The following is a 16,417-nucleotide window of genomic DNA, read 5'->3' on the forward strand; positions in this document are numbered from 1 at the left end:
AAGTGTCAGATATGGCAGGGATCTGTGGTGTACTTGGGACACCAGGCAGGGAGCAGCCAGATGGCTCCCCTACAGGTGAAGATTGATACCATTCTGGCTTGAGAGCCCCTCAAGACCCAGACAGAGGTGAGAGCCTTCCTGGGTCTCACCGGGTATTACAGAAGAGTTGTCAAGGGATATGGCACCATTGTTGCCCCCTTGACAGAGCTGACTTCAAGGAAGCAGCCCAGGAGAGTGAATTAGACCAATGCCTGTCAAACTGCTTTTGATGCCCTGAAGACTGCCATGTGCACAGCACCTGTGCTCAAGGCGCCTGATTTCTACAGTGAGTTTGTAGTGCAGCCAGGTGCTTCAGAGCATGGTGTGGGAGCGGTGTTCTCACAACTGAATGACAAGGGCTTGGACCAACCTGTAGTTTTCATTAGTAGGAGGCTACTTCCCAGGGAACAGAGGTGGAGTGCAATTGAATGGGAAGCTTTTGATGTGGTCTTGGGCTCTGAAGAAGCTGAGGCTCTACTTGTTTGAGACTCACTTCCGGGTTCAGACAGACCACAGGCCCCTCAGATGGTTAATGCAGATGAGGGGTGAGAACCCAAAACTTTTGAGGTGGTCCATCTCCCTGCATGGAATGGACTTTACCGTGGAACACTGCCCTGGTACAGAACATGCCAATGCTGATGGTCTGTCCAAGTTTTTCCGCCTTAGTGATGAGCACTCCCAAGAGGCTGGGTAGTTCTCCCCACTTTCAGCTGTAGGGGACACGTGTTTGACCTGGCATCTTTGGCGTGGTTTCCCCTGACTTTTTGCCTCTACCTCCTGTATTTTTTTACGCTGTGCTGGATTTCGTTTTTGCTTGTTTAGATGCTTTGGGCACTTTGCCACTGCTGATCATTGTTAAAGTGCAAGTGCTCTCTGGGTAAATTGCTATTATAATTGGTTATCCATGATTGGCAGATTTGTTTCATCAGTAGGTCCCTAGTAAAGTGCACTGCGTGTGCCAGGGCTGGTGATTCAAATGCTGCTAGTGGGCCTGCACCACTGATTGTGCCACCCACATGAGTAGCCCGCAAACGGTGTCTCAGGCCTGCCACCGCAGTGCCTGTGTGCAGTTGCTAACTGCCATGCTGACCAGTGTCCCCACTGGCCTGGCCTAACCCTCCACTTTCTGTACACATTGGAAACCCCTATTGAAGACCCAAGGTACCCGCCTGGGCAGGGTGCAGTGTATGTCAAAGGTAGAGTATGTACTAGTGTGGGTGACATGCTCTGATAGTGAAATACTGCCAGTTAGTGTGGGTGACATGCTCTGATAGTGACATACAGCCAGTTTCGTTTTCCACTATTGAAAGGCTATCTTGCCCATAGGCTAGAATGGGGGATGATGTGTATAATGTTTACCTGCATATCTTCCCATAGGAGCAAGATTGAAAATTGAAGTCTGGTATCCCTGAACTCAGAATTTAATAACCCATCTTTTAGGAAGGATGGTTTTTAAATCCTGTGTTTGAAAACAGTACGTTTAGAAAGTGGCTGTTTTCTTGTCTAACCTTTCTGTGTGCCTCTTGTTTGTGAATTGACTGTCTGGTTTGTGAGTGACAGGGGCTGGGGTGGCTCCAGGACTCTGGGTGAGACAGCACTAGGCATCTTGAGTGGTGGGAGGAGTTAGCACTTGGGCCTGAATAGGGCTGGGCCTGCCTTCCACAATGCTGGCTCCACCTTCTGCTGGGCGGCTGACAACCCTGCCCCTCTCTCTCAAAGGACGAAGGTGTCCACTGGCAGAAAGCACCCCGAACAGGGTTGGACCGAGCTCAGAGCCCTCCTGCACAAAGGGATCAAAGACTTTTTGGGGTATAACTACAGGACCCCAAACCCCTGAACTTTAGATCATCCTGGAATCAAGAAGGAACCTCTGCCAAGGAGAAAAGCTGGAAGACTGAAGAGGAAGGACTGACCTGCTGTGTGTTTGTAGGCTGACCTGCAGTTGCTATTCTGCCAATTAGAGGGGAAAGACTTTGCTGTTGCTGTGTACCCTGCTTGAAGAGATCTCCAAGGGCCTGAGGAGAGCTGGCCTACTGTTAAGAAGTCCCAGGAACAAAAGGACTTCTCCCCCAGCTTCCCCCTGAACTCTGCTGTGTGAGTTCTGACCTGCCTAGAGTGCATGATCTAGTTGTGTGGCCTCTGGAGGTTGTTTCCTGCTGTTTGGGGAGCTGGAAAAGAAGAAGAGAAGATCTGCAATTGCCACGCATCGCTCGCTTGCGGAGTGCATCGTCGACAGTATGAGGAAATACCTGTCAACGCGAACATCGTCGCAGCGCCTGTTGCCGCTGCAAGAACAGATGCATTGTTCGCTTGCAGAGCGCATTGAACCGGTGGGAGTAGATTCCTGTTGCTGCGAACATTGTCGCAGAGCCTGTCGTCGCTACGAGAACCGACGCACAGCTTGCCTGCAGAACACATCCCGTCACTGCGAACATCGACGCAGAGTCCTGCACCAACGCATCGAGGGACCGCGACAGAAGTGGATCAATGCTGCGCCGCTCATCGCCGCTGCACCGAAGATCATCTCCGCCCGGAGATCGTCACATCGTGCCTGTGCGAGATGCTTCTACAGGAGAACCTGCAAACCGGAATCCATGCAAGGTATAGCATCGCCCCCATACAGACCGGATTCGACGCAACCCGCCCGCTCTGTGCAGCGGGGTTGTCGCATCGCCTCCCCAAGGTCTCAGGAGTGACACATTGCTTGTTTTCTGACACTGCAGCTGCCGGGTGGAACTTTTGTCGCATCTACAGGTACTTTGGGCTAAAAGTGACGCAACTGTGGATTATTTTGGTGCAAACATTTGAACTCTTTTTAAAGTCTTCTTTTGAAACAGTGTACGTTGGATTTTTGTCGTTTTGCTCTTGTGTAGTCTAGATAAAAATATTGTATTTTTCGTAACTGGTGTGGAGTCCATTTGTGGTGTTTTCACTGTTTTATTGTGAGTGTTGGTACAAATACTTTACACATTGCCTTTGATAAGCCTGTCTGCTCGTGCCAAGCTACCAAGGAGGTGAACAGGGGTTATCCAAAGAGTGTATCCCCCTTATCCTGACTAGAAGCAAGGGTCCCTATTTGGACATTGGTACATACCTCGGCCAACTAGAGACCTCCAGATCTAACAAGGCCCTTATGCTTAACATTCGAGGTCTGCAAGCACATCACTACGTTAGCCCGGAACCATTGATCACCACACCCATGTATGCTGGTTAACCACGGATTGTATGATGTTTAGGTTTTCCTCATTTTTTTAACATATGTATTCCTCTAGAACTATCCCCTGACGAAGGGATCGTTGCTCAAAATGCATCGGGAACGATGGAGAAAAAGGAAAGAGGATTGTATCTAACAATGTAATGGATGTACATATTATTTATTGCTGAAACTAAGCAATGAATGAAATTTGAATCTAGAAAGAAAGAAAACGATCAAACATCGTCTACGCATTGAAAAACATGTTGTGTTTCATTCATGTCCAACATTGAAAAACCAATCAACCCCGGAAAATTGGGATCTGGTAGTGCTAAGGGGGACGAACCCTACTAGGGCACGCTATTTCTACATTGGACACCACACTCTTGGATCAGAGAGTGATACCCCGCGAGCACACTACAAACTGAGCACATTGGAAATCACAGAGAAAAAGTTGTTCATGCTCTCCTGCTTATTCTTGTTTTCAACCCTAGTGCCACCCCACAAAGAAGAAGTGCGCAGCTCAGACCCCATGCTTCAGAGGGCCCTCACTCCGTTGAAGACCCTTGTCTGTCCATGAGATTCTTGAAGAGCCCCTCACTGCATTTGGCAAATTTGTAGGGGGGAAGAGGTTTACTTTGATTTTCAGTACCATTGAGTTGGGTTTACAGTAAACATCTGTTATTCGGCACCAGGATGCCCTTGGGCAAATGCACACTTTACATATACATGTTATGTTATTTCAACCCCAAATGTAGTGCAATGGCAAAAGGAATACAGCTCAAACAAGCCCTGGTAAAAAGCGTTTTTTTACCACAGTTTAAGGCTTTGCCACTGCTGACACAATTTAAAAGCCTTGTCAAGGTCAGTAGTAGCGGCCATCTTGAAAGTGTATTTTGTATATTTTCAAGACGGCCACCACATTGTATCAGGTTGCATGAATCAAGCAGTGTTGCAGCCATATTGAAAGTATGACAATGTTATTTAAAATACTTTAAAGTTGGCCATGTTGCTTCATGCATCAGGGTGGGTGTAGGGTACGGTTAGGATGAGTGAGTATTGGGGTGTTTGAAGGGAGAGGCAGTAGGGGATGGGTGAGTTATAATGGGGACTGAATGCAGGGGCGGCTCTTCCACTAAGGTGGAGGAGCGCTGCCCCACTGCTCTGCGAGCAGTAATTAAAGGAAACCAGCGTTATTATCATTTTAGTTTTCCATTTCCTGGTGTGGGTGGGGCTGACTGCAGGGCAGGGGCCAGGAGGAGTGGTTGCTCTACTCTAAAGTGCGCATAACTGTTTGGTTGGCCCTGTCAGGCCGACCATAACAGTCATGCACACTTTGCATGTTCTGCACCCAGCATTACATCCTGGGTGCAGAACATGCCCAGATCCCCATTACCCGTCTGTGCGCCAAACCACGGCACTCACAACAATCACAACGCTGAAAGGCTAGGGGAGTCAGGAGCCTGGATACTTCCTGGTTCCTGCTACCAGCAAGACGCTGCAGCGAGCGGACTGAGTGGCGGCGGCCAGCCGAGTGGCCGGCCTGAAGGTGTTTTTTTTATTATTATTTATTATTTTAATTTACACCCTTCTACCCCTTTCCTCCTTCCCCCGCCCGCCACCCCAGGTAAATACCGCTCGCCAATGACTAAATGAGCTCTGGGCTAGGAGTAGGATTAGTGGTAGGCAGGGCTTTAAGTGGGCCGGGTCCCACCAGGACTCAGACTCGGTAGTAATTTAAAAGGACATTGAAGCAGGTCGCTTTCGGGCCATGTAGATATGTCCTTAACTCCCCATGCAAAAGCACTGATCGATTTCTGAACAATCTGTGTTAAAAACATTAAGGTAATCCATGCTGTTCCTGCTTATATTAGGTATGCTTTACTTAATATTGCATTCAATATGCATGTTTGCTTTTTCCAGGATGTTATGGGACTTTTTTTTTTCCCACAAATTACTCTTGTCTAGTGTATAATTTGAATTGAGTGGCATCTAGGTGTTTATAAAGGCGCAAAATTGAGTTGTGGCTGGAAGCAGTTCGAGTTTCTCATTGCCTGTCAGAGGCAAAAAGCTGTTCAGAACACGTGGTCATCCAATGCTTGGCCTCTCTGCAAAGTGCTCAGAGCAACAGTCACATATGGTCGGTGCAATTGTGATTTTAAGCAAATGTGTGTGCAGGGTGGCACTCTACGGGAATTGTAATGTATATGTTTAAGCTGCGCCCTAAAGGCCTCACCCTTTTCAGGTGCCCGCACTTTTTTTGATCTCACTTAAAGCCCTGGTGGTAGCGCTGTGGCTGTGGTCAGGGATATTAGCGGGGTGACAGTGAGTTCTGGGGAAGGGTCGGAGCTGGGTTTGAATGGGTGAGTGTTGCGGTTTAGATATGGGCTGTGGAGGGTAACATTGAGGTTAAATTGAGTTTTATCCCACTCCACTCCGGACCACTACCTCCTCCCAGGCCTTCAAAACTGACCTCAAAGTTCTCCTCCTTCAAAGACACTTCCAAAGTTAATTCATGCCCTCTCTATTATCTGAAGGAAGACCTTTTAGTATAGAAAATTTCTATTCACCATGACTATGGAAGTGCCTTCCCAGTGTGTTCTTGTGGTTTGAGAGTCTGCCATTTATTCCGTATTACCCTTTTGCCTGTGTTTGGTACTCTCTTGTAACTTGCACACATCACTTTTCTCTTGTAACACACTGTTTGCTACCTCTTACATTTTGTTTGCTTTCGATACTTGCACAAGTGCCACCATTGCCTACGTAACGTTTGTTCTTGTGTTTGAGTGTCCTCCATTTATTGCAGTATTATTCCTCTACTTGTACTTTGTACGCTTTTGTAACCTGCACACATATCACTTTTTCCTCCTGTAATGTACCGTTTGCTACCTCTTTTATTATGTTTGCTCACGATTGTCACTTTTGCCTCATTTAATGCAACGTTTGCCTTTGTAATGTGTTCTCTTGAAATGTTCTCATGTATGAGTTCTGTTCCTATTGTGAAGCGCTCTGACACCTTCGGGTAAAGTCCGCCCTATATAACAAGCATTGGAAATGCAATAGGTCTCGCATTAGGAAAGTTTGAGCTATTGGTCTTATAAATTACATTTTTTTTTATTTTATGTTGTTTTTTAAAATAGCTAAATTAATAGCTTTATCATTTACAATGCCAATAGTTATAACTTTCGCAAATGTGACACCTATAGCATTTGTAATGCTACATGTTTTGTATTTACGTGACTTAGATGTATTGATATTACAAATACAATGGCTTTTAATTTTTTACATAATTAATACTTAAATAATTTATTTAATTTGTAATGTCAATAGCTTAAACTTTTGTAAATAACTTTTGTGAAGATTATGTTCAGTGTTTTTTATTGTGACGAAAATCCAAGAACAGAAGTGAAATATTAACATCTTTTTGTGATTTGTAATAAAGCTTGAAAGCTTGAAAACAGCTTGAAAGATTGAAAGAACATATTTGAACCAGTGATGCTGTGGTGGTGCGGAGTGATACTGTGGTTGCGCTGAGTGATGCTGTGGTTGCGTTGAGTGATGCAGTGGTTGCGCTGAGTGATGCTGTGCTTGCGCTGAGTGATGCTGTGGTTGCGCTGAGTGATGCTGTGGTTGCGCTGAGTGATGCTGTGGTTGCGCTGAGTGAGCCAGGGAGACACGGACACTGAGACACAAACACTGAAACAGGGAGACATTGAGAAAGAGAGGGAGAAAATAACACAAAGGGAAAACAGAGAGAGAGACACACTGACAGAGCGAAGGAGACAGACACTGAGGGTGACATTGACATTGAGACAGAGAGACGCTAATACACAGAGAAGGAGACACCAACATTAAGACAGGGAGACACGGACACTGAGGCAGGGAAAAACGGCACAGAGTGGGAGACACCAACATGGAGATAGGGAGAAAACATTGAGACGGAGAAAACAACGCTGAGACAGGGAAAAATTGAGATAAGGAGACACTGGCAAAGAGAGGGAAGGTACAGACTCTGAGACGATGAGATACCGAGAGCAGACATTGGAGCAGGGAGACCTAGACAAGGACATATGGACACTGAGACAAGAAGACAGGGACACACTAAGATAGGAAGACACCAACTATAATAGGAGAGGGAGACACTGATATGAAGATAGGGAGACACAGAGTAGGCGATATCAACATGGAGTAGGACACATTAATACTGAGACACCAACAGTGAGACAGGGAGCCATTGGCACAGGAAGACACATACACTAAGACTCAGACACACAGATTCAAGTAGACACCAACAGAGAGAGGGGGGGGGGGAAGAGAGAGCACTAATGCTGTGACAGTGATATAAAGTGACCCAAGAAACAGTGAGACACACAAAAGATCAGGGAACCACAAGCATGGATGCTGGAGCGGAATGACACGGGACACAATGAGGAGCAAGCTGCAATGCTGGAAAAAAAGAAACTGAAGGTGCGCGGCTGCTAAAATGAAATTGTGCCGTGCTTGTTTAAAAAAAAAACATAAAAATTGAAAGAAGCAAGGTGCAAGGAAAATAATGACGCGCAACGGCAATAAGGAGAAAGGCATGCCAATGTGATTGTTGGGAAATGTGAAGCTGATCCCCTCCCACTCTCCCCAATTTTTACAGACCAAGCTACACCCCTGGCAAAAGGAGCAAATGAGTTTGAAATCCGAGTTATAGTTTTCCTATTAAGTTATACAGTTGTGTTAACTCATGGTTTTGCATATGACAATTTATGAAGGAAAATCATCCGCTCAACAAACATTCTAGTGTTAAAGTACATTGTTTTCTTGTTGGTGTGCTCAGGGTTTGTGTTTGACCGACTTATATAGCTGCGAGAAGAACGCGTGGGCCATTCCACGCAACTTTTAATGGGTGAAAAGCTGCGTTTTCACCACACACAATCAACTAAACAAAAATATGTACCCTACTTTTCAAACAAAAATTACACTGTATAACCGCATGGAAATTTTAATTGTTCATGTTAGCAACAAAAATAACACTCTATAACCGCATGCGAATTTCAATTGCTCGTGTTAGCAAAAATGTATTACATGTGATTTAAGCAGTGTACAGATGCAAACATTCCCTGCCAAGTTGTAAAATAAATCACACGCCATGAAAAAAACAAGGCTTAAAAGAGGGCAGCGCCGAAGGCATGTAGGGTCGGGGTAACCCAGAGCCAATCCGTGACTGGCATTACAGGGATGGGAGCCCGGTCTGAAAAAAAAAACTAGAGATATTTAGAAAGAGGTATTTTGTTTCTGGTCCAAAATGTGTGGTAAACATTTTGTGGTTTAATATTTAGAGACACGGCGAGCTTTGTCTGCTTGGCATTCTCAGCAGAGATGTGGGGGATGCAGCAGCCCCCGGTGGAATGCTGCTGAGTATAGAAAAGAAAGAGCGATGAAAGGAGCGAGAGAGAGACAGGAAAGAGAAAAGAGCTAAAGGAAAGACAATAGGAAGAGAGCGAGTGGAAAGACGAAGGGGTTCAGAAGGACAGCAGAATTAAGGGGAAAAGAAAGGAGAAATGATCTTGAAGAAGAAGGACGAAGAGAAAGGTCACAGGGGAACAGGAAAATGAGAGAGAGGGAAAGAAGAGCTTAGATATTCATAAGCAGAGGGAAAGGATGGGAGAAGAAGCGACAACTCAGAAGGGAAGGAAAGGGGAGAAAAGGAATGAACTACGAGGGAAGGAAGATGATGACGAGAGGTGAAGAAAGAAGAAAGGGAAAAGTTGCCTGAAGGGGAAAAAGAATAGGAACATGAAAGGAAGTACATGAAACAAGCATTTGAATGCAATCGCGGCACCGAGCTGTAACTTGAGATGTTTACAGCTAAAGCACGAGTGCCGCGGCCCGCGATTGCATTGCAAATGAGAGGTGACACCGAGGGAGGGGGGTGGGTCCTGATGGGGCGGGGGAGCGGACCCTTTGATGCCGAGGCTCAGACAACAAATGGTGTGGCACACAGATTCAAGGAGACACCAACAGAGAGGGGGGGGGAGGAGAGAGCACTAATGCCGGGACAGTGTGTTTGACCAACTTATATAGCTGCAAAAAGAATGCGTGGGCCATTCCATGCAACTTTTAATGGGTGAAAAGCAGTGTTTTCACCACACACAATCAAATATGTCTAAACATGCTACAATCCCGTAAATGCACTACGAGAAAGTGCAGCAAATGCAGAGTGAGGTGAGGACCTCCTTGTTGTAACTCTCAATTAAAAAGAGCATCTGAGCTCTTCTAGGCTCTCTGCGCTCTGGAATATTTCGCATTTAGACACAAAAGTGAGGGCTCGAGGCTCGATGTTGTGAAGAAGCATTAAGAATGGCTTCGCTGTAAGGAGTACTTCTGTTTCATAATCATCTGCAGTGCATTAGGGCAAGAGTGATGAAGGCACACTTAAATATGTTTCCGCCGCCCAACGTAATCCCTCGCATGTGCAAAGTCAATAGTGTATTTCAAAAGAGGAGCAGCCCATGGAAGACGCTACAGTGCCTCGATGCGAAGAGTTGTATGAAGCACTACGAAGCGCTATGTAACTGAAGATGATCAAATAAGGCAATCTGATCAAGCTATTCGCCCTCCAAACGCGCTTCGCGCTTCGCCCTCCGAACGCGCTTCGGCGCCTCGCCAGTAATAGGAAGCTCTATATGAATCACTGTAAAGCGCTATGTAATGGAGCATGTTAAAAAAAGACAATCTGATAGCGCTATTCATTTTGATAAAGCATGAGCTAACCAAGTTCCGAAGAAACGTATTAAACACAAATAAATTGTGATGGGACACTTAAATATGTTTCCGCCGCCCAACGTAATCCCTCGCATGTGCAAAGTCAATTGTGTATTTCAAAAGAGGAGCAGCCCATGGAAGGCGCTACAGTGCCTCGATGCGAAGAGTTGTATGAAGCACTACGAAGCGCTATGTAACTGAAGATGATCAAATAAGGCAATCTGATCAAGCTATTCGCCCTCCGAACGCGCTTCGGCGCCTCGCCATTAATAGGAAGCGCTATATGAATCACTATGAAGCGCTATGTAATGGAGCATGATAAAATAAGACAATCTGATAGCGCTATTCATTTTGATAAAGCATGAGCTAACCAAGTTCCGAAGAAACGTATTAAACACAAATAAATTGTGATGGGTTAAACGAGGCTGGCAACAATCTTCTGGGTGTCATCTAGAAACCGGTCTTTCAAATTCAGCATCATCCTGGGAGTGTGTGTCGGAGTTGAGAGCGAGGAGAAAGTGAGGCGGCGGGGAGAGGAAAACAAGAATACATGCGACTGCAGAGACAGGCGGGGAGAGGAAAACAAGATAAAAACCGGACTTTCAAATTCAGCATCATCCTGGGAGTGTGTGTCGGAGTTGAGAGCGAGGAGAAAGTGAGGCGGCGGGGAGAGGAAAACAAGAATACATGCGACTGCAGAGACAGGCGGGGAGAGGAAAACAAGATAAAAACCGGACTTTCAAATTCAGCATCATCCTGGGAGTGTGTGTCGGAGTTGAGAGCGAGGAGAAAGTGAGGCGGCGGGGAGAGGAAAACAAGAATACATGCGACTGCAGAGACAGGCGGGGAGAGGAAAACAAGATAAACAAGACGGAGGGAAGAGAGGGGAGGGGGGAGGAGAAGTGCGACAGGGGAAATGCGAGACGGCGGGGAGGGGGCAGAGCGGGTAAACAAAGACGGACGTGCACGCGCTTTTAAGCTCAATGCACATGCGCATTGAGCTTAAAAGTCACGGGCACTGCAAGGAATCGCCACGATTCCTTGCAGTGTGGATAAAGAGCGGATAAGTCCCAATACTCTCGCCTTGCTCGATGCGCATGCGCATCGACAGGCGAGACCTAAAAACGCATAAATAAATACATAAATAAATAAATAAAGTGCTTTTTCAGTGCCTGCTCCCGCCCCCTCATTGTATTGTGGATGGTGACGGATGGGTCTTCCTTTTTGAAGAGCCTTATGCATTTTGGCGGATTTCCCGGATTTTCTACTGAAACTCGGGAATCGAAACCTAAGCTGAGAGCAGAAACGAAACCTCAGCCGAGGCGGCACCTCGTGCGTGCCGCCCCCTGCCCTGGTGACTTGTGTGAAGCAGGGGGTCGCTCCTCTAAGAGGGCGAGGGTATAACTCTCTATCCGGCTGCTCCCCGAGACAGATGCGCTCTGGGCTCCGCTGCTGCACAGACTGCGCCCCGAAATCCTCGCTGACATCGATACTGCCCCCCAACTCGAAAGACTGAACCCATTAATTCTGATTGCCCCCAGGGGGTATTTAGAACCCCAGTCCACTGCTACCCCACTCATTTCAACATCACCCCCCCTGATTTAAAAAGTGCCCCCCCCCCCGCGTTCTGCACCCCTGATTTTGAGACTGCCCTCTGATTTCCAGAGTGCGCCCCGGCGTTCAGTGCCCGCACCCCCTGCCGGGTGACCCCTCCAGTGCTCCTGGCCTCTCGGTCCCGCCCCTGGGGGACATCCGGACCCGGAGCCGAGGATGGACCGGGGGCTTCTGGTCGGGCTCTGCCTCGTCTGCTACCTCTCAGCCGGTAAGTGGGGTACCCCCTCCCCCCCACACACGGGGTGCTTTACTAGCTGAAGCCCATTAATAAGGTGGCGGGGACAGTGGCAAAAGGAGAAAATAACCGAAAAAGCGCCGAGAGGCCGGGCATCACTGAGCGGATCTTACTTTTCTTTCCTCTGTTTTCTTTCCTTTTTTTTATTTTACAGTATCCCCCTTCTTTTCTTTCTCGCTGTTCCTTCAGATCTCAAATAATTTCTTTCTTTTTTCCATTGGTTTGCTCTATATTTCACTTAAAAACCCTAAACTTTCGTTCTTTTTTTTTTAATACCTCTCAGCGCTCCTCCGAGTTTCTTTTCATCTCTGTGACGATGTTCCATTCATGCACACGGCAGAGGAGAGCTGAACGCCTCTGCATGCTTTGTCTCGGGAAGTGGTGACGGAGGCGCCCTACAGGGGGCGCTCCGGATCTGCCCCTGGCGGTGGCATTACTTTCATAGGGAAGTCTTGGCGCCTTGGCTTGGACTCCAGGGAGCGTAGTATGGCAAGTGCGCCCCCTTTACGTGCCCCTGGGGCACTTTGATGTTCCAGAAAGGGCCGCAGATGTTCGAGCTGCCCTTTCTGTAATACAGATAGCGCTGGCACGCATATAACATAACATGTGTATATGTAAAGCGCAAGGGTATCTTGGCGCTGAATAACATGTTTATTGTTACCCAACTCAATGGTACTCATTTTATCGACCTCAGAAAGATGAAAGGCTCAGTGGGCCTTCAGGGATTTTAACCTGTGAAATCAAGGTTGAACGCAGGCCCCTACAGTGAGTGGGCGCATTAGTCCTCTAAGGACGAGACCTGGGGCTCATGCTACCACTGGGGGGTGTTCCCTCATTTGCATGGGGTTGCTGCTTCAAAGCACTCCATTTTTCACTTGAATGCGCTGCCTCCAGGGCAGCACGAGTTCGCGGCTGCCCTGCAGGGCCGGACTGAGAACAGAAACCGGCCCTGGCACATTTCTCAGCCCCCCCCCCCCCTTGGGTGAGGGGAAATGCAGCCGAGCAGTTTGTGAGGGCCGGTTTCAGACGCTTTTGTTACAGGGGGCCGATATTACGGAGCCCCAGTAACAAAAACGGCCCCCACGGGACCCAAAACAGGCCCACAGCCTAGCGGCCCACTGGGGAAATTACTGGTTCCTGCTATGGTCAGTCCGGCCCAGCTGCCTTGGGGGCAGCGCATTCAATGTAGTAGGGTGCATTTTCTCTGTTTGCACCCAGCGCACCTGTTTTAAGTTGCGCCATAGCACAAACAGGAGAAGTGCGCTCGATCCATAATAATTAATATAAATGTGCCCACAAAAAGGTGGTGCACTTTTAGTGCGCCTTCTAAATGCAGCCCTCTAAAAGGATGAAAAGGGGTCCCATGGTCCCCCCCCAGGCATCCCCTTGCAGGCTGATGCAGTCCTTCAGTGCACCCGCCGGCAAGGGGATCTCTAAACCCTTTTAAAAGCGCAGGCGGGTTGCCTCCTGCACAGAGAAAGAAGAAGCAGCTTTAAAAGAGCGGCTTTGTATTTCTCTCAAATGCGCTGCCCTGGGAGCAGTGCGAGTTTATGGCTGCCCAGAGGGCAGCACATTCTTCCTGATTGGGCGCAATTTCCATGTTTTGTCCTGGTACACCTGTTTAAAGGTGTGCCATGGCGAAAACATGGAAAGTGCGCCCTATCTGTAATATAGACACAGGATTTTGTATATGGTGCCAAGCTTTCATTTTTTCCAATTTCCCACTAAATGCCGATTTCATCGTGAAATCATCATTGCATTGATTTTGTATAATTTTTCTTTGCAGACCTTAACAGCAGGGCCTCTAAATAGACCGTGCCAAATTGTGAAACACAGCTTGTTTTCGCCAGCATAATAAAAAAAAATGATAGCTCAGCATTCAAGCAGGTGATAAGAAACATAAAAACTTAGCCATCCGTGAGAAGTGTTTGGGGGGGGTCTGTAGTGGTGGGTGGGTATAAAGGCTTTATTAATGAATCTGCGGCTGATTTTATTTGTATTTGTCAATGAACTTCCGTTGGTAACTGATGTGCACTGTTATGGAGCTGGTTATTTAAATTAAAAGATTTTTAAAAAAAACGTAGCCATCCGTGAGTGTCTGCATTTGTGTAAGGGAGAGAGCAAAAAACTGAAAGTGCTTGTGATGAATGGTAAAGGATGTGGTGTAACGGATACAGCTGCACCGAATCTGTAAAAATGGCCCCCTACATACCAAATACCCATTTACCGGTCGGTAACGGCCGAAATCGGCCGTTACCGACCGGTAAAGGGCTTCCTACATCTGGCCCTCAGTGTCCTCAACATCCTGTTATTCTGGGCAAATCACTTAGGCCTAGATGTAGGTAATTTTATTTTACCACTTCTTAAATACCGAATTTTACCGATTCGGTATTTAAGAAGTGGTAAAATAGAGGGGGGTGGGTGTAGGTATTACAGATTCGGTAAATACCGAATCGTTAAGATTCGGTATTTACCGATTCTGTAAATACCGAGTCGGTAATTGATTCCTATGGGCATTGAAGCCCATAGGAATCAATGGGCATTACCGAATCGGTATTTACAGAATCGGTAAATACCGATTCCAGCAAGGGTGCAGGGGGTGTCACTTTGACACCCTCTAGCACCCCAAATACAGGCATGTGTGCCATGTGGCACACAGACATGCCCTAAGGGCATGTCTGTCTGTCAGATGGCATAGGTGTGCATGCACACATGTGCAAGCACACCAGGATTCGGTATTTTACCACCCAATTGGATTGGGTGGTAAAATATCGAATCTGAAAGGCCTTTGGGACTCAGAAGAGTCCACCCTACATCTAGAAGTTACCGAATAGGTAAAAATACCGATTCCGTAAATTTACCGAATCGGTAAAACTGGCCCCCTACATCCCAAAATCCCATTTACCGGTCGGTAACGGCCGAAATCGGCCGATACCGGCCGGTAAATGGCCACCTACATCTGGCCCTTAATCTTCTGTGCCTACAAAAATGAATTTGTCCTTGAGTCCTAGTGCTTTGTAAAGAATTTCAATACCTTCAGGTCGAGTGTGTGCTGTATATAACATTGCAAACAAACAAAATGGGAGATGAGAAGGATGTGAGCAGGAGTAGGCAGTGTAGATGCAGCAGGCCAGCAGTCTTGTCGTTGCACCCTTTGGGCGCCCCGGATGTATTCCCACCTCAACCTGGACCAGGCGTGGCCCGAGGCTATAAATAAATGGGAGGAGACCTCTTGGGGTCTTTCCGCCGACATAGTATTGTGTGTGGGTGTGTCTTGCGGTGTTAGGGACCTGTATGCACGCAGTGCTAAGAGGCCTACCTTGGTGAGGGCAGGAGGCAACATATGGTAGGCTAGGTGTGTGGGAAGGTCTTGTATTGTTAAAGCAAAGGCTCAGCTTTGAGGTCTAAGATTCATTCACAAATGTGCATGTGAGGGCACAAGTACTTTGTGACATTATTTGTGGACACGCCCTTGTGTGTTAATTTTGATTATGTATTGTAATTACGTTTATATGTAGCGCTGCAGCATGCTGACGTAAGCAATGGTGCTGGAACCATTTGGGAGGGAGAAGTGGGAGGGAAGCAGACCACAAACCAGCTTTTGTGTGAAAAAGGCTGCTTTATTGAAACAGGTGCACATTAACAATTATAAAACCTCGGCCAACGCCTTACAACACTAATCCTCACTAAATAAAACACTACCTTAACCCCAACTCACCGCCCGCCCCTAAAGTCTCTTTAACCCCGCCCCCACCCACACATTACATCATTACAAAATACAAATAATGCAAATCCCTGCATAATCGTCTAAACCTAACAATTCAACAATCCGTTACACAAACCCCCCTGCCTGCCCCTTGACAACCCTTGATCCCCCAACCTATGGAACCACCCCAACAACTTAGCCTGCCCAACTCATCCTGTCGATGACACAACTACGCAAATGAACCACAACAATTCTGGCAAACCCTGGCAAAACACCACTACCCCCGCACAGCTCCAGTTCCAAGCGACAATACACATCAATCCCCTGCCCACCTGTTCGAACAAAACCAACCGTCAAAAGGAGAAACTGACCAAACCAGACAAGAAAAAACTTAAAAGAAAACCCCAGAAAAAGAGGGAGGGCCAAAAATTAACCTGCCTAATATCTCCTAGACACCAGGTCACCGAACCTAAAATGGTGGCTGGGAGAATGAGCACAAAGCATTTATGCTTGGGCTCCTTTTGGGCTACATTTTACCAGCCCAAATAAACAAGCATTTGCAATGCAATAGGTCTCGCATTAGGAAAGTTTGAGCTATTGGTCTTGTAAATGACAATTTTTTTAGTTATGTGTTGGTTTTGAAAATAGCTAAATTAATAGCTTTGTCATTTACAATGCCCATAGTTATAACTTTCGCAAATGTGAAGCCTATAACCTGGGGTTGCGCTGAGTGATGCTGTGGTGGTGCTGAGTGGTGCTGTGGTGGTGCTGTAGTGGCGCTGTGGTGGTGCTGAGTGATGCTGTGGTGGTGCTGAATGGTGCTGTGGTGGTGCTGAGTGGTGCTGTGGTGGTGCTGAGTGGTGCTGTGGTGGTGCTG

The sequence above is a fragment of the Lissotriton helveticus genome, chromosome 5_1 (assembly GCF_964261635.1).
Source record: "Lissotriton helveticus chromosome 5_1, aLisHel1.1, whole genome shotgun sequence".
Classification (NCBI taxonomy): domain Eukaryota; kingdom Metazoa; phylum Chordata; class Amphibia; order Caudata; family Salamandridae; genus Lissotriton; species Lissotriton helveticus.